The sequence below is a fragment of the Balaenoptera physalus genome (assembly GCF_965194825.1).
Source record: "Balaenoptera physalus genome assembly, chromosome: 2".
NCBI classification, from domain to species: Eukaryota; Metazoa; Chordata; class Mammalia; order Artiodactyla; family Balaenopteridae; genus Balaenoptera; species Balaenoptera physalus.
Window position 1 is genome coordinate 133241008 of NC_138883.1, and position 25998 is coordinate 133267005.

General features: G+C 38.1%; 2 long non-coding RNA genes across 2 annotated transcripts in view; one reads left to right on the top strand and one right to left on the bottom strand.

Annotated features, from left to right (window-relative positions):
• LOC309654481 overlaps nt 1-25998 on the top strand; it is a 495103-nt gene that overhangs the window by 52717 nt on the left and 416388 nt on the right. The window lies entirely within an intron of this gene.
• LOC309654485 overlaps nt 15215-25998 on the bottom strand; it is a 296336-nt gene continuing 285552 nt past the window's right edge. The window contains exon 2 of the long non-coding RNA XR_014260288.1: nt 15215-24838. This is a non-coding gene — a long non-coding RNA (uncharacterized lncRNA). The remainder of the gene's footprint in view (nt 24839-25998) is intronic.

Here is a 25998-nt window from a genome sequence, read left to right on the forward strand (position 1 = left end):
TATAAACACTGCAGGCAGTTTTTCTGATTATACCTTGTAAAAGTGGTCTGAGATAATTCAGATGAAGTTTGGGTTTATGCCTTCACATATTTCAGATGTAACTGAAGTGGTACACGTCTTTTTAACACTCTATGTTTACTCTAACAAGCACAAAGTAGTAGAAATTTGAGGCAATGCCAATCTCTACATATTTTTGACTTTGTTTTCCATCTTCATTGTACACCGTAAACAAATACCCCAATTGTCTTTGCTGAGCTTTCTGAAGGACTTCTGACTTCCACATGCATCCGAATACCAATGTGCACATAGATTTTTTGGAGTTTCATTTCTTAAAGCAGATATTTGTCTTTAAGTGCTGGGAGAATTATTGTAATAAGGAGTATCACTAAATGGCAAGAGCAAATTTGTGATTGCAGCCAGCATATATCCTACGTGATTAAAAAGAGAATATAACCAATATTTTATAATGCCTATAAATGGAGTATAACCTTTAAAAATTGTGAATGACCATATTGTACACTTGTAACTTACATAATATTGTACAGCGACTATACTTCAATAATAAAAATAATAATTGAATCAAAAAAATAAAAAGAGCCTAGCAACTTGAACACACAACAGAGCCTAGAGTCAGTCATTCAGCAGTGGCAGCATTCTATGTGTTGAGGAAATATTTCTGGCCAACTCCAAGGAGATGTTTGCAAAATGGAGTGCAAGCTGTCCTATAATGACTTAGCACCACAAAGCACTCCATTCTATACAAAAGTTCCATATTCTTTTATATACTAAAAGGCCACCTGGACAGGGTCCATCAGCTAGGTGGTCAAGTGACCTTCTCTTCTACCTTCCTTCTTCCTATGGTCTTTCCATTAGATCTTTGATTTGGGGAAGTGTGTCCCAAGGGGAGGGAGAGGATTACTTCTAGGACTGCTCTCTGTCCTTCTTCTCCACCTTTCTTCTCACTTCCAGCCCCAGAGGCATCATTGAGGCCTCCTTGGTGTCTTTTTCTCTTCCCTTCTCCAGCCTGCTCTGCAGAGCCACACAGCCTTGGATAAAATGCCAAGGAAAGTCTGAAGATGGTTTGTCATGGAAATGAGTCATTGAAGACACAAAGGACTGAAACAAGATTTATGTTTCACATACCTGTGACTTTGTCTTTCCTAAAAGTAATAAGGACAATCAGGAAACTTACATAACTTCTGTGAGTTTCTAGGACAAATGAGTTTATAAGTTTATAACCCAGCTGTGTGCTGGGTTCAGGTTGGGAGAGCAAGAGGAAGGTACCCAGATGATGGCTCCTGTTCACTTCATGGTAAGCCTCAAGAAGTTAAGGCTTCAAGTCACCGAAGGGGCCCAGTTAGCAATCAGAATCCTTCCTAACTTTTGGTCCAGGATCAAGACATCTCCTGGAAGCCAGCTCTTAGAGCTTCTCTCTTACCTTCAGAGCCCCACCCCTGGCCTAGGGGCTCATCTCAAATGCCACTCTTCCATCAAGTCCCTTTCTTTTCACTGTGCCATCTCCAGCCCCTGCCCTGCACTGCTTGGTGAGGTTCCTGCCAGGGACCAGGAGACCACTCTTTCAAGCGCTTATTAGAAACAGGGGGAGAAAAATGGGGGAGGAAAATGTGGGAGAGAAGTCCCTCATTTCTGGACCCCCATGCCAATTCTCTGAACCCTCATCACACATTACATACGCTGTCTAAGCTTCAATTGATTGCTCACCCACTAGAACCATGATGGTCTCCAAGTACATATGGGTATGGCTCTTGGAACAGAACAAGAGTGGGTCATGGTTTTTATGGAAATATGCAGTCTGAGATTAAACCCACCAACTCAGTAACAAACATTTAGGACTTAACTCTTTCACAAATTTAGATTTACCTTTTACCTGTGTAGTGATGTAATTCCACAGGAGACATTCTGACATCCAACTAAAAACAAGCTAGAAGAAGGAGGAAAACATCCTGGGAACAACAGTAATCTTTTTAATGCTGAGAGAGAAGGTACAAACATTGAGAGGACAATACACAGTGAACTCTGCTTGGTGTATGGGGAGTTTCTCATGTATGAAACTGGCTTCCTGAGAAATATTAGAAACCACTCTTGATGATCTTTTCTTTGGCTTTGTCAAAACTTTAGGCTTTTCTACAATCATGTCCTAAGAAATGTACCTCATTAAAAATATAAAACTAATATGTACTGCTTTATTCTTGTCACAAAGCAATACATCATCAGTGAAGAAATATTACAAAAGTAAAGTGAATAAAAAGAAAATATGAACTAAAGAAATGTAATTCTAACATCCACAATGACCTCTCCTAACACTTTAGAGAACATGTATAAATACACACATGTATTTTGAAGAAATATTGAATCGTATTGAAATATGGTAGTGTAATCTGCTTTTTAAAATTTAGATTTTAGATATAGCATGAATATCTTTCCATGTCATCTATGTTATAATAATTAAATTGAATGTGTTCACTACTTTATTTTATGGCAGACTATTTTTTTTAACTAATCCTCCATTTGGAATTTAGGTTACTGTTAAATTTTCACAACTTTATCTTCTTATAATTCAGTTGTTTTACTAAGGCATATTTATTCCCTTTGGATGAGAAATTTATCAGATATTTAAATTGTTTTGAATACAATATCTAAGAGATATATGTACTCCCATGTTTGCTGCAGTGTTATTCACAACAGTCAAGATATAGAAACAACCTAGGTGTCCCTCAGTGTATGAATGGATAAAGAAGTTGTGGTACACACACACACACACAGGAATAGTATTCAGCAATGAGGAAGAAGGAAATCCCAACATTTGTGACGACATGGATAGACCTTGAGCATATTATGCTGAGATAAGCCAGACAAAGACAAATACTGTATAATATCACTTATATGTGGAATCTAAAAAAGTCAAACTCATAAAAAAAGAGAATAAAATGGTAGTTACCAAGGGATGGAGGGTGGGGGGATAGGAAAGATGATATTTAAGGGTAAAAACTTACAATGAATAAGTCCTAGAGATCTAACGCACATTCTGGTGAATATAGAGAACTATATAAATGTCAAACTTGCTAAGAGACTAGAAATTATTCCAACCACTAAAAAGAAGTGATAATTATATAATGTGAGGTATATATATATATATATATATATATATATATATATATATATAATTAGAGGTTCTAATTATTGCTACAATGGAAATCATATTACAATATACAAATATGTCAAATTAATGTATTGTGCACCTTAAATTTACCCAGTGTTACATGTCAACTATATTTAAATTAAAAAAATCCATATGTATTAATGATGAATAGTAAATTATTTTGAGCAAGGGAGGTTAGTTTTCTAAGTCTTGGTTTGACCAAGTTGCCTGGACAATTCAGATAGTAAGATGCCGAACACCTGATTATTTCAGTCAATGGGAAGAAACAACTGGTCGATCCAGGACATGATGTTATCTTTTTCCCCCCTTAAATGGGAAGACACATCAAATTCTTAGGATAGTTTACAATCTCATCCTGCCTTATGTGAGACAGAAGGTGCTAACTGCCAGAAGACATAGGTCAGCAGCAGGCTTTCATTTCTCAGATGCCGTATGAGAAAAAATTCCTTGTATTAATTTTCTCAATTAAGTTTATAGTTCTCTGATAGTTTCTCAAGTAAGTCCTGTTAGGGGCTAAACTTGTTGCCCTTCTAACATCCCCAGTGATGAACTGTTAGATGCAATGTTAGTAAAGACATAAAGCAATATAATATTGCCTATAGTAGAAGAGCAATAAGAATTCGGTGGATGGAATTGAAGACAAAATTGTATCTCATGGTCATTATGGACTCATTTCTCAGCAAGAGCAAACTAATGGAACTGCAGAGCAGAACTACTGGTCACTGTTAATTCAGTGAAATTAACATCCAAACATACTGAATTTTTCACTCTTTAGCCATCTATGCAATCATTTTTCAAGATAGATTTATTTGATAAAAAATGGTGACTGGGAATTAGGAAAAGTGAAGTGAAAAAGTTTATAACCCAAGATTGTGAGTGAATGTTTACAGATGTTCCAAAGAACAGTTTTACATAGACCTCATCTGATTAGATGTGAATCTATACAAAGCACAGATCTGTTTATAGGCACATTAAGAAAAAATAAAAACGTAGGCGCAGCACCAGCTGTTTAATTTGTGGCCACCATTATTTTCACATTAGCACCTGTTGAATTAGAGGTATTAACACCAGTTGATTTTGCCTGGGCATCTATTTAGTGAAGTGTTCTTAGATGTGAACATGGTAGGGTAAAGAGCCATATTAATAGATCATGATATATTTTAAAAATCATGGAAAGTTGTCCTCATTAAAGGTTTTTAACAAATAAATGAAACAAGCTGGGGGAAGGGGTGCCTCAGAGGACCTCAGGACAACTTTAGGATGTATGCTTTCAGGAGTTCTGATTTACCCAAGCAGCTGTTGCTGGCCACCTTCTGACTCTGTAACCATTGCGGCTGACCCCGAGCATTAGTCCTGGGTGTGACTTCACGGCTACATGGACTAATGTAAAGACAAGGCATTTCATTCAAAAGGGCTGTTATCATGCTCTTGCTTTTAAAGTACAACAACTCCAGAGAAGTTAGCCTGCTCTTTTTGGCTTTTGATTGGAGTTTGTGGGAGGTTGTTAGTTATTGAAATTTGTATTTAAGAATTTAAGGAAAATTCTATTTATCACTTGTGTTTCCATAGCCAACAAGTTTATGACTTGAGATGATTATTTACAATGTTTATGAAACAATAAAAATGAGAATACTGTTAGATTATAGGTAACTATTGAATAAAGAATGTGGAAATAATAAAGCTTATATCTTTGCTAAATCCTTTCCCTCAATTTCTGTCTCCTTATTAATAATGTTAATATGACACTTTAGATCAAAATGTTTTGTACCATCTCTAGGGGCTTCCCTGGTGGCGCAGTGGTTGAGAATCTGCCTGCCAATGCAGGGAACACGGGTTCGAGCCCTGGTCCGGGAAGATCCCACATGCCGCGGAGCAACTGGGCCCGTGAGCCACAACTACTGAGCCTGCGCGTCTGGAGCCTGTGCTCCGCAACAAGAGAGGCCGCGATAGTGAGAGGCCCGCACACCGCGATGAAGAGTGGCCCCCGCTCGCCGCAACTAGAGAAAGCCCTCTCACAGAAACGAAGACCCAACACAGCCATAAATAAATAAATAAATAATTAAAAAAAAAATGTTTTGTACCATCTCTGAATTAGGTATTAAGGAGAGATACAGAAAAGAAACTACCTTTTCAGATAGTTACTTTCCCCACGCTCATTCAGGCCCTATCAGAGTTTTTGGTACCACATTAAAGACATGTAAAGTATTATAGTTACAATAGTCTTTGATAATTAAAGTGATTTTTTTGAGATGGTGTGTAAAATTCTTCCAAATAATTATGAAAACTTTTTCTGTTACAGGATGAGGAATTAAGCCTTTTTTTTTTTTCTTTCATCCATCCTTGGGTATTTTGCTTCCTACTACGTTTGAGTTTTGCACCCTGATTCAGCTTCTTTGTTTAAAACATCTTAGCAGCATCTGACAGCTTTACAGCAGGTATATCAGAACCACATGGAGGGTTTGTTAAAACACAGGTTGCTGAGCCCACCCCCAGAATTCCCAACTCAGTAGCCTTGGGGTGGGCTGAGAATCTATATTTCTAATCAGATCTCCAGTGATACTGAAGTTGCCAGTCCAGGGACCACACTTTAAGAACTATTGCTTTGAAAAGATTCAGTTTTGTATTTCCTCTTACATGCTTTATTTCATTCAAATACATATGCATCAACTTCCTAGTTTTAAGAGTAAGCTGATACAGCAGAAGGAAATGATTACTGCCCACTAAGGTACCCACTTTCTTACTGAAGTTACAAATTCCTGATGTGTATCACTCCTGATAAGTGATTTTACTGATATCCAGGCATTGGCTCAAATTCCTCACTTGGGAGAACGTTATATGTGATGAGAAATCATTATCAAACACCAGGGAGAGATTCTGTTTAAATATTATGAGACAGGGAATTCCCTGGCAGTCCAGTGGTTAGGACTCGGCACTTCCATTGCAGGGGGCATGGGTTCAATCCCTGGTCGGGGAACTAAGACCCCGCATGTCACTCAGCGCAGCCAAAAAAGAAAATATGATATTATGGAACAGCCACTTTGGAGAACAGTATGGACCCACAGACATAGAAAACGAGCTTATGGTTACCAAAGGGGAAACTGGGAGGAGGGTTAAATTAGACGTTTGGGATTACATATACACACTACTATATATAAAACAGATAACTAACAAGGACCTACTGTATAGCACAGAGAACTATACTCAATATTTTGTAATAACCTATAAGGGAAAAGAATCTGAAAAAATAGATGTATATGTATATATAACTGAATCGCTTTGCCGTACACCTGAAACTAACACAACATTGTAAATCAGCTATACTTCAATTAAAAAAAGATATTATAGGACAGGTACATAACAAGTACTTCATAATTTGCTGAATGAATACACAAATTAATTATATCCTTTTGAATGCATATATTTAGCTATTTACCACCATCACTCTCCTTTTCATCACCATCTCCATAGTAAGAAGAAAATTAGGAGGAAAACCATTTTCTTCATTTACTCTTCTCCCTTTGCCATCGTGTTACACTTCACTTTTCTCTCAGATCTATGGGTCTTTTTATCCTCAAGAAACTTAGGTGGCAATGAAGAGCAGAAATTGTCTAGATGAAGGAATGAGGCTCAGAGAAGGGCTTTTTCTAAGGCCAGTGAACTAATAAATGATGGTATGGCATTGAACCAAGGCTTTGCAGTCTCAGGTCTTCACTGAATGGGGCCTTCACCCTTGTCGCCAAGGCGAACAAAGGGTTACATGCCAGGAGCAGCTGTCTGCTCGACACTGACCTGGGGAGTAATGAGAAGGAATCAGCTGTTAGGGCTATGAGATCTCCCCAAGGGCACTGATCTCTGTTGGCCCTGCAATCAAGAACTTTGAACACCTGTGGAGCCCCACCTCACCCTGGAGCCAGAACACCTGTTGGCCACTGTCTTTCCACACTCAGATCCAGGCAGAAAACCAGAGCATCTCAGGTAAAGCCGGTCCTAGGATCACCTGCATGTATGTCCCTTCTTTCCTCCTTCCTTGTCACGTTACTACTTTTCTTGCCTAGGATCTAATTACTCCTTCCTCTGCATCTTTGTATCTTAGAATTGAGCTTACTAACTTAAAGCCTGGACCACTTGCTCTTGCTCTGCAGTGAGAGGTTGGAAAGAGCCTGACCTGCTTCATTAGAATTCATGTGTCGTTTAACCTCATCCCACTGTTGCTGGGCCTGGCATGGAGAGGGCAACTTCATATTTGTTGAATGAATGAATATTATCCAGAAGACAGAACCAGGTCACTGGTTGACATCTGATATTCAAAAATCATTTTGTGTGCCCACCCTTTGGTGGGTACTATACTGTGTACTGGGGATGTGTTGATGAAGGGAACTGATCCATTCTCTGCCCTTAAAAGATTTTAGTAGGGAATACAGACAAGCAAGTGATTGCTACGTATGTAACGGTATGAGATCCAATAGGAAAAGCTCTTATGACCTCTCCACTCTGTCTTATACAGAATCACAGAGCCCTCAGTTCTAGCTGATACTGCAATCTGAATTTTTCTCTTCAAGGCCCAGTGTTAGCTAAGAATTCACTGCCTTTCCTGCTTCCTGCTCTACCTAGCTCTCTCCCTGACCTTATTTGGCCTTGGGTGTGGGCCTTACTTGCCTCCTGGCATAATTTCAGTCCTATGTAGTGACACCAGCATCAGTGGGTAACTATAGCAGCTGTCTAGACCTGTCTGTAAATTAAAGCTGTAACTCTAAACTTGGAAAGCCAAGGAAGCAGCAGCCAGCCTTCCCTTTCAGAAACCCACCAGTCATCCTGCTGAAGTAAACTGGATGGATTTGCAGCCTCCCTTGAATCTTCTGGATGGGGAAGTGTGAGAGAGATCTAGGGTCCAATTAAAGCTGTCCCTAAATGGAGGTCAGGATTTCAAAGGCCAATAAAAGCTGTTGAGCACAGAAGCACTGTAAAGTGTGGATTTTCACCATTGTTCTTTTCCTCAATTCTGGAAGGAAACTTGTCAGTCTAAAAAGAGCAGTGTCGAAGAAGATGCTAAATAATCTAGGTATGTTTGGCAAAAGGGAAAATGTTATAGAGCATTTTTTTTCCTAAGTAAAATCCCGCTCTTTGGAAATGGCTGAATTATAGAAACAGCTGGGGGTGCCTTTTGGCATTAATAAGAAGTTTGGCCCTTAATGAAAGGTTAATTTACTTGGGATGAAACCATAGCTATTCAACTTCCTATCACTTTCTCCAGAAAACCCTGCAGCCTGGGATCCTCTAGGCAGAGCTCATTTACATTTTTTATCTCCCTATAGTCAATTCTGAAATTCCAGTGGTCATGTTCAGACATAACTTACCAGAAGAGTTATTTCATTCAAAAACATCTTAATTTTCAGTGACATGTTGAATCTCCAAATCTGTGCTATGGAGAATTCTCTATTTTGACATGTTCATTCTGGTTGAGTAAATTTAATGTTTAAGAAACCAATTCAAAGTTAAAAACTATGTGTTTTTTTCATTGGGTTTTTCTGTCTGAGCAAGGAGGACTCTTTCTTTCATTACTCTTTCTGGCATATAGACTTTTAATTTCTATTTTTTAGTGTTTGTAAACTATAATGGAAGAAATGTGTCTTCTGCTGAGTCTAAGCTGGAAATGAAATTTCTGAGAACTCTGGGGACATTGGCAAGGATCATCCCAAGGTGCACACCAAGGGGCCTGAGAGCATTGCAAATACTCCGCTGGGGGGTGAGTTGAATTGTGGGAAGAGCCCCACTTGGGGAGCAGACGGATCTGTGTTTAGAGCCCTACTTGGCTACTTATTCACTGTGCAATTAACATCTCCACTGAAAAGGGGGAATTATATGGTCTTCTTGCTTGTTGTGTGAAGATTAGAATCTGTGAATGATCTAGCACAGTGCCTGGCCCATAGTAAATGGCGGATAAAAGGAGGTGATTATTGTTACTGCTCTCTATTGGCAAACTGGTCTAGGATACATTTGCCCTGATTCACCTGGGGTTATTCTAATCTCTATGTTGGGAAATGAGGTGCCCCATACAGATGCAACCTTTAAGTAAGTGCTTGCACAATGCTGACTGGTTCATAGTACTTGGTCGCTGTGTGAACTGTACTTTCCACTTGGAAAGTCAAGTGCTACGTAGAATTCTAAACTGTGGAGGGGAAAACAAAACCTACCTAGAAAGTAAGATCTCACAGGTAACAAAATACTTCAGAGAAAAAAAGGCTGGATCTAAAAATCAAAGATGTACTTTTTTTGTTCAGTAAATATTTAGTTACATAACATGTGCTGGACCTGTGGGAGATATATGGATAGTAGATTTAAAAGTTATAGTCACTACTAATACTTTTTATTTCCTTCTCTATAAATGAACTCAATTTAGAAGCCCTCATTTCTTCTCAGTAGCTAGAAGGTAGTATGATGGTTAAATTTTGGAACCAATTCCATGTCCTAAAACTAACTGTGTCACTTCTGCTCTGTTCAGTCACCTCTAATTCACTCAGTCTGTGTACAGAGGAGCCCCAGGGGCCATTGTCTACATTCCTGGGAAGGAACTCTAGTTCTCACAGATACCACTGAAGTCTTGCTCCACCTCATCGTTGAGTGAAGACCTCTGCCCTTATCCCACATATTGTAGATGTGTCTCTGGTTAAGGCAAAGAAGCCTTTTCCAACACAGCTAATGCATAGTCATACTCTGTTCTCACTGGCCCCTAGGGCTGGGTGTGTGTTTATTCAATCCCCACTTGGAAGGTCCAAGCACCATTCTGAGTCTGGTATATAGGAGATGTTTGATGCCACTAATAAAAGTGGAGAGAGACACTAATGGATTTGAGATGTCCATCGGGTATTTAGGTGAAAATGCCTGCCAGCCTTTTGAAATGTGGGCCTGAGGCTCCAGAGAAAAGCTAAAGGTGAGTGATGAGCATTTGGCAGTACTCTGTTCAGTGGTGGTACCCGAAGCCAGGAGACCAGGAAAGATCATCAGTGGAGTGTCAGAGTGTGGAGGGTTTAGGGTATGATCAGCCAGGCTCCACAATGGAGGGACTTGTCTCCCACCTGTAGGTTCACCACCCCCCCGCCCCAAGTCTGGCATCCCATCCTCATCAAGAGCAGTGGGAGTGATGACCTATGCTAGTGTTTTCTGCATTGTTTTGTTCTTGGTGGGTGGTATCCTGGGATTCTGATAATTTATTTCCATTCTAGCCTACTCATGTATGATGTTCTTCCCTATGAGCTCTGTCGAGGTGGTCTTTTGTATGCTTTCTCTGGCTAATTGCCTGGAGTCACCTGACTTGGAGATTCTTGCTTAAGTCCTGGCCTAACTCTTAATCAAATCCCCTAATTCCTTGACTACTCCAAGTCTGAGTTTCCTACAGGGAGGAAGATCATGAAACTCTGGTCCTGCTGGTGATTTTTTGACCCTTAATTTTCATGTCTTCCTGGCATTTACTACCCGTCAGTTTAGGCTTTGACCTTGGCCTGTTCTACCTTTCCCCTGACCCCCACTGAACCGTGCTTGGTTTCATCTGTTGGATTCCCATTGTTAATGCCTTGCCTAGGTCTAATATCTGTTTCTGGGACTTTCTTTGGGATGTCTTTCCTAGCATTGTGGGTACATCTCGTCTTCTGGTGCTTGTTGTATGAATTTAGACTCAATCTTCTGCTCGATGTTTGGAGGTCCTATTGGTTCAGTGCACCAGTCTTTTCAGGAAACTACTGTGTGTGCCTGTTATCTCTCAAACAGCTTTCAATGTAGGTTTATAATGCTTATTTTGCAGGCCACAAAAATAAGCTCAGAGAGATTCAGACATTTGCCGAAGCTCACACAACTAGGAAGTGCATAGGCAGGCACTAGGGTTAACTGTCAGATTAGTTTGGTTCCAAAGCTCATTCTCTTTCCATGACAGATGGCTTCCAAGGATGCATGAGGAAGTTAGAGAGATGAATAAGATGGTGTTCAGGAAGTTTAGGAAAGCCAGGAGTTTCAGATCTTTCCAGGGGTACAGTGCATGAGTGATTAACCTCAAGAGGGGTGGACTTGCTCATCAATGGGGTGGAGAGAAAGGTCACAAGTGTGAAGGAAGTTGAGGGATGTTCCATTCCAGGTTTCAGAGGAGTTGTCAGCATGAAACTCATCAAAATGAACTAATTCTGTTCTTTCAGATTTAAAACCAAGGCAAAATGTCATGTTTCCTTTAGAAATGGGTGTTATGAAAGAATTCTTATTGGAATGATGATTGCCGAATTTACCTGGACTCTAGGCAGGATCTTGTTATTTCCAGGACGTCAAGACACACATGCCGTGTATCTTTGTGGCATATTTGCCCACATGATTGGGCCAATAATCTTGACCACAGCTTCCAGGAAGTATGAACTGAACATTTGTGAGAAAAGCACAAATGTCGCCTCTCTTGTTAGCTATGAATAGAAATGACTCCACTTTGCTAGATGTTCCTGATGTAAAGCATCTTTATCTAAACTATAGTTTTCCCTCCCGCCCCAAGTATATGCAGAATAGCTAACATTCTTCCTTTTCCTTTTAGAAGGAGGATTAGTACCACCTGTCTCAGCTAACATTCATGGGATTCAGCAGGAAAAACAGTATTAGGAGAGGAAAGCTCCTTTGAATGCAGTATTTTAGGATTATTTCTTTGGTTGCTAAACTGCTACCTTTGTATTCAAAGGTGATGAGACATTTTCTGGCTGAGAGACAGACATCCCAGAAAGGTGTCAAGTTAAAAGAGGGCTGATGAAAAGATTTGAGCCAAAGCCTTTGCAGGAGGTGAGCAATTGATTGCAGGCGTTGCTTACATTTTCTTCTCACTGTTACAGTTGAGGGAAGGACTGTGGTCATCACCTTGCTGCCCTATCCCACCCCTTCTTCTATGGAAGGTATTAACCTGGGCTCTCATTTCAGCTGGATCTTTGCCATTGAGGCTCCTCGATGGCTTTCTCTGTACAGGGAAATGGAGGATGTTACAGTGCCTGGAGGTTCAAAGGGCTGTCTCCGAGCTGGGAGTCCTGAAATTTGGCATTCAACAGGATGGCATCATGGGCTAGGCATTTAACCTTTCCCCATCTGCAGTTTCCCCTTTTCTAAAATGGAGATAATGAAAATTTCTCACAGGAGCATTGGGAAGATTAATGAGTTAATGTTTTCTGAAGTGCTTTGAGATTCTCAGATGAAAGGTGCTACATAATAATTATAATAACACTTTGTTCTGACATAGTGCCTTTCTTCCAGGGAGCTCAAACTGCTTTACAAAAATTATTTCATTAATCCTCACAGTATCCCTCTATGGCAAGTAGCAATTAACATCCCCCTTTCTCATATCAGGAATCTGGGGCACAGAGAAATAAATGGGTCTGGCCAAGGTCACACAGCAGGTTATTGGTAAAATCATCAGCTGAGTTCAGGTCTGATTCATTCATTCATTCACTCATTTGCTCATTCATCAAATATTTACCCAAAATTATATGCTAGACATTGAACTATTTGATAGAGGATGGCATGATGCAAAGTTCAATAAAAATATATTCTTTGCCAATTGAAAAGATTGGGTTAGTCCACTTGGACAATTAGCTAAATAATTATAATAACATATAGAAAACATATCATATGATGCAATAATGTAAACAAACATGCATCCAGAGTAAGCACCACGAAAGAAACAAGTGATTTTGGCTTTACCAAAGAGATGTCATATGAGTAAGTTTTGAGTGATGAGTTTACCAGTGGAGAAAATGAAGTTGAGGAAATATGACTTAGATAAGGGAATGAAAGAGCATAATAAATCTGGGGATTGAGAACCACTTGGCAAGATGGGAGCAAAGGGTATTTTGGAAAGAGGAGTGGACTAAGAAAGTTGAACTTTATGCATGAGGCAATTGAGAAGATTTGGAGGTTGTTCAAGAGTAGAAGGAAAGAGGTCGGGTTTATATTTAGAAAATTAACTCTAATGGCTGACTATTAGAAGGTTTGGATGGGAAAGGGGTCTAAGTCCAGAGACCAGGAAAATAGGTCTCTGACTCAAAGTGCAGACCAATTACTAGGTCATTCTCAATGGTTTTATAAGCTAGAGTTCCAAAGTTCTTTTGAAATTCTGCACATGGTAATTCAAGAAAAGAGCTATAACAATGCTCTTTCATGGCTAGGATGTATTCTTGTTTCAAGAAGCAGACAAATGTCTTTAAAAAAACCCAAATCATCTAGAATGCAGCTTTTCGATGATGGTACCATGAACAACTGTCACTCTTCGGCTCTGAAATCCATCAGGCAAAATGGTTAAGTCTACATCAACTACTTATTATAATAGAAAGAAAGGCTTTGTTATACTATTTTTTAAGTACCTCTCTAAATTAGATACAAGAGAATGATCTTCAATGCAAAAGAGTGTTCATTTTTGTTTCACATGATAAACTATTCTGTGATTAGACATATTTATTTTTATTTTTACCCATCATTATAACCATACAGTCAATTTTAAGAACAGTTTCCTGATCACTTGTATTTTTTTCTTGTCAAAATCTCTTTTAAGTGTCTAACAATAAAAATAGTAAAACCACTTTGATTTTTTTAGAGGATCTTGAGTGTTTTTCAGGTATGTATAGATGCAAACCCACAGGCCGCCTGTGGGATGGAAGGGGAAGGTCCATTTGATAACACAGCTACTCTCTACCAGATTGCTTTATTTTCCCTACTCATGGATAGTAGTGAGCTGGGAAAAGTCAAAATTCAAATTATTCTATAAAATTAAAATACTGACACATTGCTGGTTAAACTATTCTGTACCTTGTGGACATGCAACGAATGCTTCTTGAGTAGCCTGCAATTAGCTCATTTAGAATTAATATATTTTTTGAGCAACACTTGTTTCATAATGAAGACATCATATTTGTCCTTAAGTTTAATGTGTATATAGTTATAATACGCAAATATATGCTGCAAAAATAAACATCCCTAAGTATCAGTGACCTTAACAACAAAGGTTTAATTCTGGCTCATGCAAAGTTCTTTGCAGATCTAAATGACTCCCCAGATGCTCTTCCAGGCAATAACTCTGAATTCTACCTTCCTAGCAACATGCCCTTCAGTGATTATCAGAGAAAAGCAAGAGAGAATTCCAGGGCTGGCAATTAAACACTTCCATTGAGAAGTTCCACTCTTCACCTCCCCTCAAATTTCACTGGGCAAAGCAAGTCACATGGTCATGCCTGATTTCAAGTGGACAGGGAATTACAATCCTTCCATGTTCTCAGAAGAGGAGAACTAAATATCAATGAACAATACAACATTTGCCACAGGCTTTTCTGATGATTTTTGAAAGTTAATATTTTGTTCTTTGAAAAAAAATCCCATACTTCCATTTAATGAACTTGTATCTTAATACTTGAAAACCAAGTAATTTATTATTTGTGTTATTCCTGGAACCCTACTGGTATTATTAATTCAATTGCTTCAATGTAGTCTCTAATATAAAACTGTTTGTTGGTTAATATCTCTCACCTGATGGTGAAATTTTTAAGTGTAGGGACTAAGTCTGATTTTTTTTCTGCATCCCCACAATCTAGAAGATTGACTGGCACAGATCAGGCACTAAACATCTTCCTATACACCGTGACATGAACAATTTGTATTTCATATACACCTGGAAGAAGGCAGAGACAGGTAAGTAGAATTTATTTTCCTCTAAGGCAAAAAAAATTTCTATTTTATCATAGTAGGAAGTATTAAACAAATTTCTATAATTGAACTTCTGATGTGTTTTCTAATTATACATAAGAAAAGCTAAAATATCCAAGAAAATGAAATTACTTTCTGAAATCATTTTTCCATTTCTGGTGAAGCAGAGTGGTGTTCAATCGTGCTTGATATAGTGAGGAGGTTACATGGATATTCTACTTTGTAAATGAACTCAGTTAGTGAATTAAAGGAAATCTTAAACTTCTTGTAGAGAAGCTTATTCTAATTCATTATAATTTAGGAATCATTAATGAAACTGTCTCTCAATATATGTTTTCCATGTTTGTTAAGTTCACCTTTAGGTATCTTAAGTCCCTGAAAAGGCTAAACTATAATAAAATTCTTGAGGTTTAACCTACTTGTTTTCTCCTTGATTTTATTCCCATTATTCTAGTAATTCCTTCCAGTATATTTAAAATAATTCCTCTTCCTCATTGGCAAGAATAGCCTTGAAGGTTTTCAGCCTATCTACCCTATTAGCTGAAATCTTTATTTGGGTTTATTATCTTCCCTCGCATGTCCATTACCCCATTCCCATGACTCTGGTCATCCACTGATATCTCTGAATTATTTTGATACAGAAGTAATAAACCCCACAGTTATGTGATAGGGGTTAGGTCCTTTTCAACACAAATAAAATATTTTTTTTTCCACTACACTAGAACCTCAGCACCTTCAATTCTTTGAATCCACCTACATTGGCATTTTAGATGATTTGCTACTGATTACTTGCTGTTTAGAAGGAGCCACTGTTGTGGGTTCAATGCTAGGTCAATTGGTTCCCTTTTGGTATATCTGGGGCATCAGAGAATTTTCCTACTTTACTTCCCTTCCTGGATCCTGAAGGCAGGTAAGGGATCATGGCAGGAATTTGAAAACAAGTAGAAGCTACCTTTTATTGAGTAGGCACCAAAGGTAGAATGGTGAAATCAAATATTGCAGGGACACCATGGTTATGTAAGATCTCCCTTTCCAGCTCCATGCTGTGCACATTCCATTGTGTGTAGTTCAACTCAGGGCTGTCCCACGAGGAATTCTAAGGGATGGGGGAAAGGGCAATAGCCCTAAAATGCAAACCATTGTTTCAGGGTGTTTGTTTAAAATTTCCTGTTAAAATAACTGGATATCTAAGAGTGACTAAGGTTGCTGTCATGGAAGAAGAAGTTGAGGTGGAAAAGGCAGAGAGAGTGATTTCAAGAAGTTATAGGCAGGGCTTCCCTGGTGGCGCAGTGGTTGAGAATCTGCCTGCCAATGCAGGGGACACGGGTTCGAGCCCTGGTCTGGGAAGATCCCACATGCCGTGGAGCAACTAGGCCGGTGAGCCACAAGTACTGAGCCTGTGCGTCTGGAGCCTGTGCTCCGCAACAAGAGAGGCCACGACAGTGAGAGGCCCACGCACCACGATGAAGCGTGGCTCCCACTCGCTGCAACTAGAGAAAGCCCTCGCACAGAAACGAAGACCCAACACAGCCATAAATAAATAAATAGAGTGTAAAAATTAAAAAAAAAAAAAAAAAAAAGTTATAGGCAGTCAGGAGATGCCTACCTGGAGACTGACAGCTTATCAGATGCTACCCCAAGGGCATCCTATTTTAGTAACAGCTTTGGCAGTGTCATATTTAAAGTGGTTTCACCTGTTTGTGGGAAATGGGAAAGCATGGAGACATAGAGGCTAAAAGGTCAGGGCTTCTAAATTGTTTCACCGTTTAAAAAAAAGACACCTTTATCTCTTTTTCCAAATTAGTATGTATTGGAAACATGGTTTCTGGGCGCAAGACTTCTGGAGCTTGTTTAATAAGCATACCATATTTTATGAAGTGTTATGTTATATTTTATCATCATGCATGTATCTTACGTTCTGCCTTTTTTTCTCTCCATGCTATTTCATGTGTTCTGATTGTCTATATTGTTCAGGCATACTAGTCATTTTTAATAGCCATCTATGTTGTATTTGGTTAAGCTACAACATTTGAGTTGGCTTGTATCTAAATTTTAGAGTTGGTGATCTTTCTGATTTAAGACTGGATAAATTTACATAATGTAAAGTGTTTACGTTGGTGTCTTAATTAGATAGTGGCTAAAGGTTGCCCTCTTTCTCTTCCTTTTAATTCCCAAACTTTGAGATTTCTGACTCCCAGTGCTCATCTCCAAAACTATCAATCCCAAGAAGGTGATTTTCATGTAATAATTTTCTGCTCATACTTTTAACCTCTTTTGGTGCACTTCTATTATTTCTTTGTCCTTATTGGTGGTTACACCAGCTCCCAGTTTAATATCATTTGCACATTTCATTAATATGTGGCTTACTCCCTCTTCGAGATCCTTAATAAAGATGTTAAATTAGATTGTATCTGACATTGACCCCTGGGGCACTGCAATGCTTTAACGAAATCCCGTTTTCCTTCTGCAGTCTATAGAGTTCTTGCAGAATGCATGAAGCATAGCTTCAACCTGGGATAAATCTACAATTTTAATTCTAAAGCAGAAGTCAAGTCATGTGGTTTGGGATAACTTGACATTGCCAGAACATACTTGTAGTTGCTAGGAAGTCATATTTTAGCAATTAAGTACAGGTTTGCCAGAATTATATGTCAGATTGCCAATCTGCTGACAATTACAAGAGATAGTCTCCCTATCCTGTTTAATGCATTTCAGTCAAACTGAGAAGGGTCTTGTTTTTTGAAATGAAATTCGGCTTTTTTATTTCAAAGCTAGCAATCACCTTTCACCAGCTTTTAAACAGCATGCCTCTTCTGTGTTTAAAAGCAGATTTATGAAAGAAATGGTCGTACCAATACACCAACATAGACAGGCTTCAGGGAAATGTACCAGGTGCCCCACTGAGAATCCGGATGTGAAATCAACTTTCAAATTTCAAGAATTTATGAAGAGTTCTTCTAAATCAGAAACATTTATTTTTTTAATAGAGAAGGTATAATACCATATGATATTCTTGGCACAAAATTTAACTCTCTCATCACATTTGGTTTAATCAGAGAAATCTATATATTTATATTAGATGCAAAATTTCTTCAAATAAGTTGTGGAGTATTATCTTAAAAAGTAGGTTGCATTACCAAGTAAACCAAAATTTCTACAAAATGAAATTGACTACATTAAATGGAATATATTCTTTAATTGTATCACCATAAAGTCCTCTAAATCACTCCAAATGATCAAATATTTTAAAAGTCCCATGTTAGACATTCTCAACAACTTCTCTCATTATACCTTAAAGTAAACTTCCTTAGTTTTGCCAAGTTTTTTGATGTCCTCTTGGGCATATACATTGTATTAGCCTGCTTGGGCTGCCATAAAAAAGAATACCATAGACTGGGTGGTTTGCACAACAGAAATTCATTTATCACAGTTCTGGAGGCTGGGAATTCTCAGATCGAGGTGTCAGGCAATTTGGTTCCTTGGTAAGGACTCTCTTTCTGGCTTACACACAGCTGCCTTCTCATTGTGTTCTCACATGGAGGAGAAAGAGTACAAGTTCTCTGGTGTCTCTTCTTATAAGGGCACTAATCCCATCATGGGAGCCTCACCCTCATGACCTCATCTAAACCAATAACTTCCCAAATGTCCTGTTTTCCATATACCACACTTGGGGGTTAGAACTTCAACATATGAATCTTTGGGGGCTAGGAACACAGTCCATAGCACAAATTAAGACACTTCTTTAGATTCAAACAAAGAGAATGATGGGAAGAACAAACATGACCAGAACTTGAAACTGACCTTGTAAATACAATTTTTTTTTTTTTTTAATATACTGAAGCACAACCGAAAGTACATTTCAGCATCAATCACAGAATGCTGCATTGTTCTATGAGGCGTTGGAGAGAAGATACTCCAATCCTGTGGGAATTCACACTTCCAAAGGGTCTTTCAAACATATGATGATTCATGGTGTCTGAGAAAAGACAATGTTCACCCAATTAGCTCATTGCATTTGGGAACCTGAATTCCAGAATGTAAAAGAGAAACTCTCTTGTCACCTGGTATCCCTCCTTCACCTCACACTACCTCATGAGGAATCACTCACCTCACCTACTTTAAGAAGTGGGCAATGATTCAGGCAGTTCAGCCAACAAAACAAAACAGAGTAATTGATTTGTGTAACGGAATATTTAAATCACTGCTGCTTTGTTGGTTGGGTTTTGGTGGTAGAATTCAGAGAGTTCCCTCAATTCCTCGTTTCTATTTTTGGTGAATAATTGGATATAAGAGCATTATGTTATACTGTCCTGACCTCAAGGATCTAACAGTTTAACCATCAAGATAAGAGTTGTCTATAAGAGGAATTAGAAACATATGAGATAATGTATAGTTTGATGCTAAATTATGCAAAACAGAAGGGCTCAATGAGTGTGACAGGAATTAATGTTCCCCAAGGCCTTGCCTTTGGCTCTTGGCTCCTCTTCTATGCTCTTTGCTGGCTTCCAAATCCCTTGACTTCTACTTTTTTTTTATACAGCTGCCTACCAAACAGTGCCACCTGAAAACCCAAGATGACAAGAGGGACCAAAGCTGATGGAAGCTTTTTCTCTTTCACTCTGTGCTGTGAGATAGGGCTTACCATACTTCTTGGGGGTAATTGAGCTTTGGTGTAAGCAAATCAGTCTGTTATGGACTGAGTGTGTTCCCCTCAAATTCATATGTTGAAACCCTAATCCCAATTATAGTTGGAGATAAGGCATTTAGGGGAAAATCAGGGTTAGGTTAGATCATGCAGGTGGAGCCCTCATAATGGGAATAATGCCTTTATAAAAAGAGAGACAGGAGATCTCTCTCTGCCATTTGAGGAAACTACAAGAAGGAAGCCTTCTGCAAGCCAGGAAGAAGGTCCTCAGCAGAACCCAACCATGCTGGCACCCTGATCTTGGACTTCCAAGCATCTAGAATTATGAGAAATTGTTTGTTGTTTAAGCCACTTAGTCTATAGTATCTTGTTATAACAGCCTAAACTGACCAAGACACCATCAGTCTGCAGATGTGGCTATAAATTCCAGCTTCTCTCTGCATTGGAATCATTAGCCAATTAATTTGCAGGCACTTTTGATTAAGTTTACAATACAAGGTGGAAGTTGCTGGTAGTTCCACAACCATTGCAGAGGTTATGATACTCTGCTGCTCTTTTTAATAACTCAGCCTTGAAAAAATGAAATATTCCTGCTGTGACATCTTCATTCTTCCTTCCTTGAAAGAAGTACTAGGTCCAAATATTTTCTTCTGGTTCCTAGAAGTGGACAAACTCTATATACCAAGTACTGGGGAAAGATTGACCAGAGCTAGTCTCTTACCTAGCATGTGGCCCGAGAACAGAGAGAGCTAAGAAAGAAAAAAACGACAGGGAGAAGCGTTCCTCTACTTTAGTATAAACCATGACGGGCTTTCTACCTTCAAGTGGTGTTTGCCCACTTGTCAGAACTAAGTAGAATATAATATACCATATTTTGCTCAGATCTTGTGTTTAGAATACTTAAATGCTGGAAAACCTACTTATAATTATTATTTAGTATGTAATAAAGGAATTATTCTATGTGGAGCTTATGATGTGTTTATAATATTCTATTTAATCTGCTTTTTAGAATGAATACTGTTGCTACTACTCAAATGCCATTCTAGTCTTTAAGCTAAAATTCTTCTAAAATTATGCAAAAAATAATGTATGTGGTAAATTCCTTAGATAACCAATAGGCACACATTAAAGAAAAATCCATTATTAAAGATAACTTTCTCTTAGACTTTTTTGGTTCACAAACTACCTAACTTATATTTTCCTATTTGGCATTAAAAAGAAATATCACCAAAAAATAATGAGAAGCATGGCCTTGATTTTGAATGTGTGCAGTAGTAGACAGAATCCTCTGATGGAAATTAAAAGAACAGAATTATACACACACAGATACACTCTGTGTGTGAGCAAATGCACATACCAACCACTCACTGCACATCCCTCCTTTATCAAGGAACTCAATCTTAAGGTCTTAGTTTCTACATTTGTTCCATGGGGTTTATCACACTTTGTCTACCTTATAGGGTGTCTATGTCAATCTTCTATAAAAAATACGAGACAGGTTGTGTCACTCTCCTTGCATTGAAGCTTTCTCTGTATCTCTTTATGGCTTTCCATAGGTCTTTGAACAAAAATCATATCCTTACGATGACCTCAGGGCTTTTCATGATCTGACCCTGTTACCTTTGCCAGCCTCATCCCTTGAGTATTACTTCCTTTTAGCCTCACTGGCTTTCTTTTAGAACCTTGAATTCACTTTAACATCCCCGAGCTAAACCCCTATATCCTCAGGCTAGGTCCAGTCCCCCTGACATCCTGCGCTAGGGAGGGGCCCCCTGACATCTTGCACTAGGTTGGGTTCCCCCTGACATTCCACACTAGAGGGGCCCCTGACATGTGCTTCCAGAGCCCCACGCGTCCTCCTTCACAGGACTCATCTCAGTTATAATTACCTTAATTCTTTATCTAATTGAGTGATATTAGATTAAGATTGATCTTTCCACCAGACCATCATCCCCATTAGGGCAGGGACACAGCAAAGTACCAGCAAATTACCTGACACAGAATATTTCTAAGCTGAATGAAGGAAGAAAATGAGCTGATGTCGGTGATTACCAGTTTGAAACTGTAAAATGCCAATTACACATAAAACATGAACTTTCTGTGTGTGAACTGAATAATTACAGATACAAAAGTATAGATATTCATTTTTGAAAACATACTTGCAAGTAGAGATTGACCCATGGGCCACATAGAAGACTCTCCCAGGCAATATGTTAAGGAATTACAGGGCATTTCTCCATGATTTTGGAATTTGGTTATCATGTTTAATGTAAGTGCCTTGGTGTTCTTTCTATTACCAAGGAAACTGATCAACACAAGTGCCAGAAATAAAAGCTATATTAATGAAAATGAAATTCAGATAATATGTTTATTTGCTATGAAAGAAGTCACCTTTCTTATTTTGAAGCCTAGGTGCTTTTTCCAACTCTGTATGTAACATTTAAAAATAATATTCATTGCATTTTACATCTCACTAGCAGTTAACATCTGAAGGATTAGAGAGGAATTGTTCTTCTAGCTGATAAGTACTGAATTAAACTTGGATAAACATTATTTTTATCTGATGACCTTCATCATAGTGAATCTGTCTAGGTTTTAGTGCAAATAAAATTTTCAAAGTACAGTAGAGAGAAGTAAGAAGATATGGCTTTTTATCTCTGTAATAATTTTTGGGTTTGCAAGACTTATTTAAAACTTATTTGTCATAAATCAGTTTAAAGCTCAGTCTTAAAATTTTCTTTAAAAATGAATTTTTAGCATGCCATATAATTCTAAAGAAGAATAAGATTTGTTTAAATTTATGGATTAAAGTTGATTTTATTAAACTGAAGCTTTTTCATTGAAGGTTTTTATTATAAGTGTATCACATTGGGAAACTGAGTTAAAAATAACCTTTTCCATCAAATCTATACACACATATGAAGTTGTTTGTTAGCATAGCATGACAATGGAAAAATAAAATGAAGCATTCTGAGCTAGAAATTTAGAGATATCACTCTTTGAGGATTAACAGCTTAAGTTTAGGGCTATTGTAAAGGAAAGCCATGAGTTTTACAGACAAAACTATTTTTTTCTTAATAGGTGGTCAGTTGGTGCAACAAGTAAAACAGCATGATTTCAGAGGTAAACAGAGAAGATAAAAAGAGGGTGTCCATGTATTTTTTTCCTCTGTAAAGTTCAGATCATGCATCTTCTCTAATGAGCTTGATAAAGCATAGCAAGGCAAATGTGCCATAATTCATCATGTTTCCCATTTCAAACGTGACAGGCAACCTAAGGGAAAAAAGTCTTTATTTTGTAACAATAAAAAAAGGAGGTGAGATAATCACATTTAAAATAATATCTGCCAAGGAACCCTTACTATCCACATCAAATATAAAAAATTGTCTTGTTACATTGGGAATTTGTTTAATGCTGTACCAAAACTTCCCATTAGTGCCTGTAAGCAAAATATTTGATTTTTATATTTAATTCAAATGTGGGAGAAAAAAAATTCTCTAGAAATCTTTTCAAATTTTGAAGAGTACTGTGCTTATAATGTGAGAAATAGGAGCAATGTTTGCAGTTATTAGAAAGGTACAATTAACTTTCATGCTATCCTGTTAAATGGTATGACACAAAATAATCTAAGAGTCTAAATGAAGTCCGTTCTGTAAAGAGCCAGTATTACTTATATTAATTTTCTGCGGATGTTTCCTCATTTCTAGAAATGGTTCAACAAAACACCATTTCTAAATATGTATCTCTTTTTGCTTCAACCATTCCTTTTGGAAATAAATCATATTTTCTTGCAGTATGGGCCTGTGCATCTTAGATGTCACACAGAGAGAAGAGTTAGGAACCAACTGAATATATGGGACGTAATCACATCTTTAATTCCTCAAATCATTCTGCCTTATCTGGCAGTAGGTGAGGGAGGATGGAACATGGTTTGATCACTGTAAGAAAAATAAAGCTACTGTTGAAAAGAAAGGCTAATTTGTATAGCGTCTCAAAACTCTAAACCCACATCTGATTATGAAATATGCCACATTTTATAATGGCTAAAGAAGGCAATTTGTCTTTATTAAGAAGTTTAAGGATCATGTTTATTTAAAGTTATTATCTGCACAGTAATGAACAAATAACAGGAATGTTATTCAAGGGTAGTAGCTATTTTTGTCTGGAATATAAGACGTATATTTACACAAAAATTTAAAATATAGAGGCACATTTTGTTCTAATTAATTACAATTAATGAAGACTCTGAATGTTCACATTGAGGTGCTGAGGGTCAAGAGCTCCAGGTTAAGTTGGAGACTGTTCTCTATAGCTTTCTTAGCATGTTAGAACATATTATATTTGGTAGATTAAGGGGGAAAAAAGTCCTGTGGGAATTATAGTAATTGATTTTATATTGTGTGAATAGATGCCTACTTGCAGAGCAAATTCCATCATTATGTCCTTATCATTGGCCTTTTGTTTAATGGCATCCTGCCCAACCTACTTGCCATTGAATAATTAATATGCCAAGGCATCTTTCAAGCAAATTTTGTTTTTCTTTTGGTACTTAAGAAGAGCTTAACTTCTCTCTGACTTTGAATTTTTAACAGGAGAGAAAATGATAAACACAATTATTAAAATATATCTGGCCAACTCAAACTTATTCTATATGATGAAATAAGTTTATCCATCTCACAAGTTTATCCATCTCTTATCACCCGAAATAGTGCTACTTTAAGGACTATGACATTTGTTTTCTTCCCTCTGCTCTCTCAAATAGAAGAAATTGAAACTCCTTAGCTGGATCCCTTTCCTGCCCATCCTGTTACTCTAGGACCAGTGCAGGGGATGAAGATGGAAACACTTCTCTAAAGCATGGACTCATTGTCGAGAATGACAGATTTTACCCAAGGGGACTGATCAGTAACATGCCATCCTTATATCAGGGTCTGGGGACATTTTCCATTTTTGCAAACCCCCTGTCTGATCCCTAGGTTTTTAGTACTCAATTCAAAGGAAGACATTTGGTGGACTGTAGTACATACACTTAAATGCACTATACTTTTTCATGTTTCTTCTTTTACTTCTGAGCCCATTTTTTTTGTCCAGAGACCATTACGTTCTTTCTTTTAGGATAGGAAGCTTTCGTATTTCAACCCATGGTTCACATTTGGATTATTAAATCTTTCTTCTAATGTCCTAAATAATTACTATTTATTGATATAAGTGCTTATTTTGTTATGCCTTTCTATTTATTCTTCAGTGAACAAAGTCTGATGGTTTTACCTTTCACATTCTTAAAGAATCAATGATTTCAACCATTACTTTTTCTTAACTTTACATTTCTTCTCAAAAGCCTCTCAATTATGCGGAACTGCAGAGGTTTTTGATGTGAACCTCTAGGTCCTCACAGAACTTGAACTACAATGTACAATTTAGGGTTTCAGAGAGAAGGGGAAAAACATTCTGAGTTTTTCACTCTATTAAATAATATTAAGATCAGAATTAATTTTAACAGACATGGTAGAGTTTAACATCCAATGACAAAAACATCCATTGGGGTACACGGTGAAAACTCTCCTGGAGACTGTAGGCTGAAGGGGGTTAGTGCTTTATATACATCTTTGTTGATGGGGCCGGATTGACACGGCTCACAGGTTCTCCACAGTTTTGATAAAGACAAGTCGGTACTCTTTTGGGCGTTGGGAGGGTTGGGGAGGTGTACTTGACAATGGTGCAATCCACTAAAGATGTTATTATCTGGTCTTTCCCTATTTCGTCATGGGCACTAGGCCTTCCTTGAGTGTTTCTGTCTTTTGTTTTTGGTTAATGCTTTCCCAGCCAGATCTGCCAAAGGGTTATTGTCAACTAGCCAAAGAAAGCTTGTGTTCCAATAAGGATGTCACTGGTGGGGGCTTGGCCATGGCTCCTCTGCTGCCCTGTTAACTTCATCACTCTCTAGGTGTGCTGTGCATGGGGAACATATGGCCCAGCCGTGGCCAAAGGGCATGTTTCTTAAACTGAAAGTCTGAGGCCTTTGAGCTGAGACTAGCAAACTCTGGAACATCGGTTGGGATTTAGCTGGAAAGGAGACTGTACTGTCTGTGTGGTTTGTGTTTGCTAATCTCTGAATTGTTCTTGAGTGGCACCTTCAAGTTTGCCTGCCTCCACTCCTGCAGTAAAAAGTCGAAAGCAAATCATCCTGGGTTTGGTCAATAAAGTCACACGCAAGAAGAAAAGGATACCTATGACCAAGCTCTAGTTCCAGCTAGAGGATTTGGGGAATTGCAAAGTATTTGAGCTTCTACTGATTCTACTAATGAAACTAATAATCTAGCAAAGTATCTCTGTTGTTTGTGAAGGCAAATGATCTAGCTGTGATGCCCTGTCAAGAATGTGCCATTTCAAATGCCAGACAATACACATTTTTTAAATGATCTTGGGAAGGAATAGAGGCCAGTCAAGGTGTTGTAAAATAAAAAAAAAATTT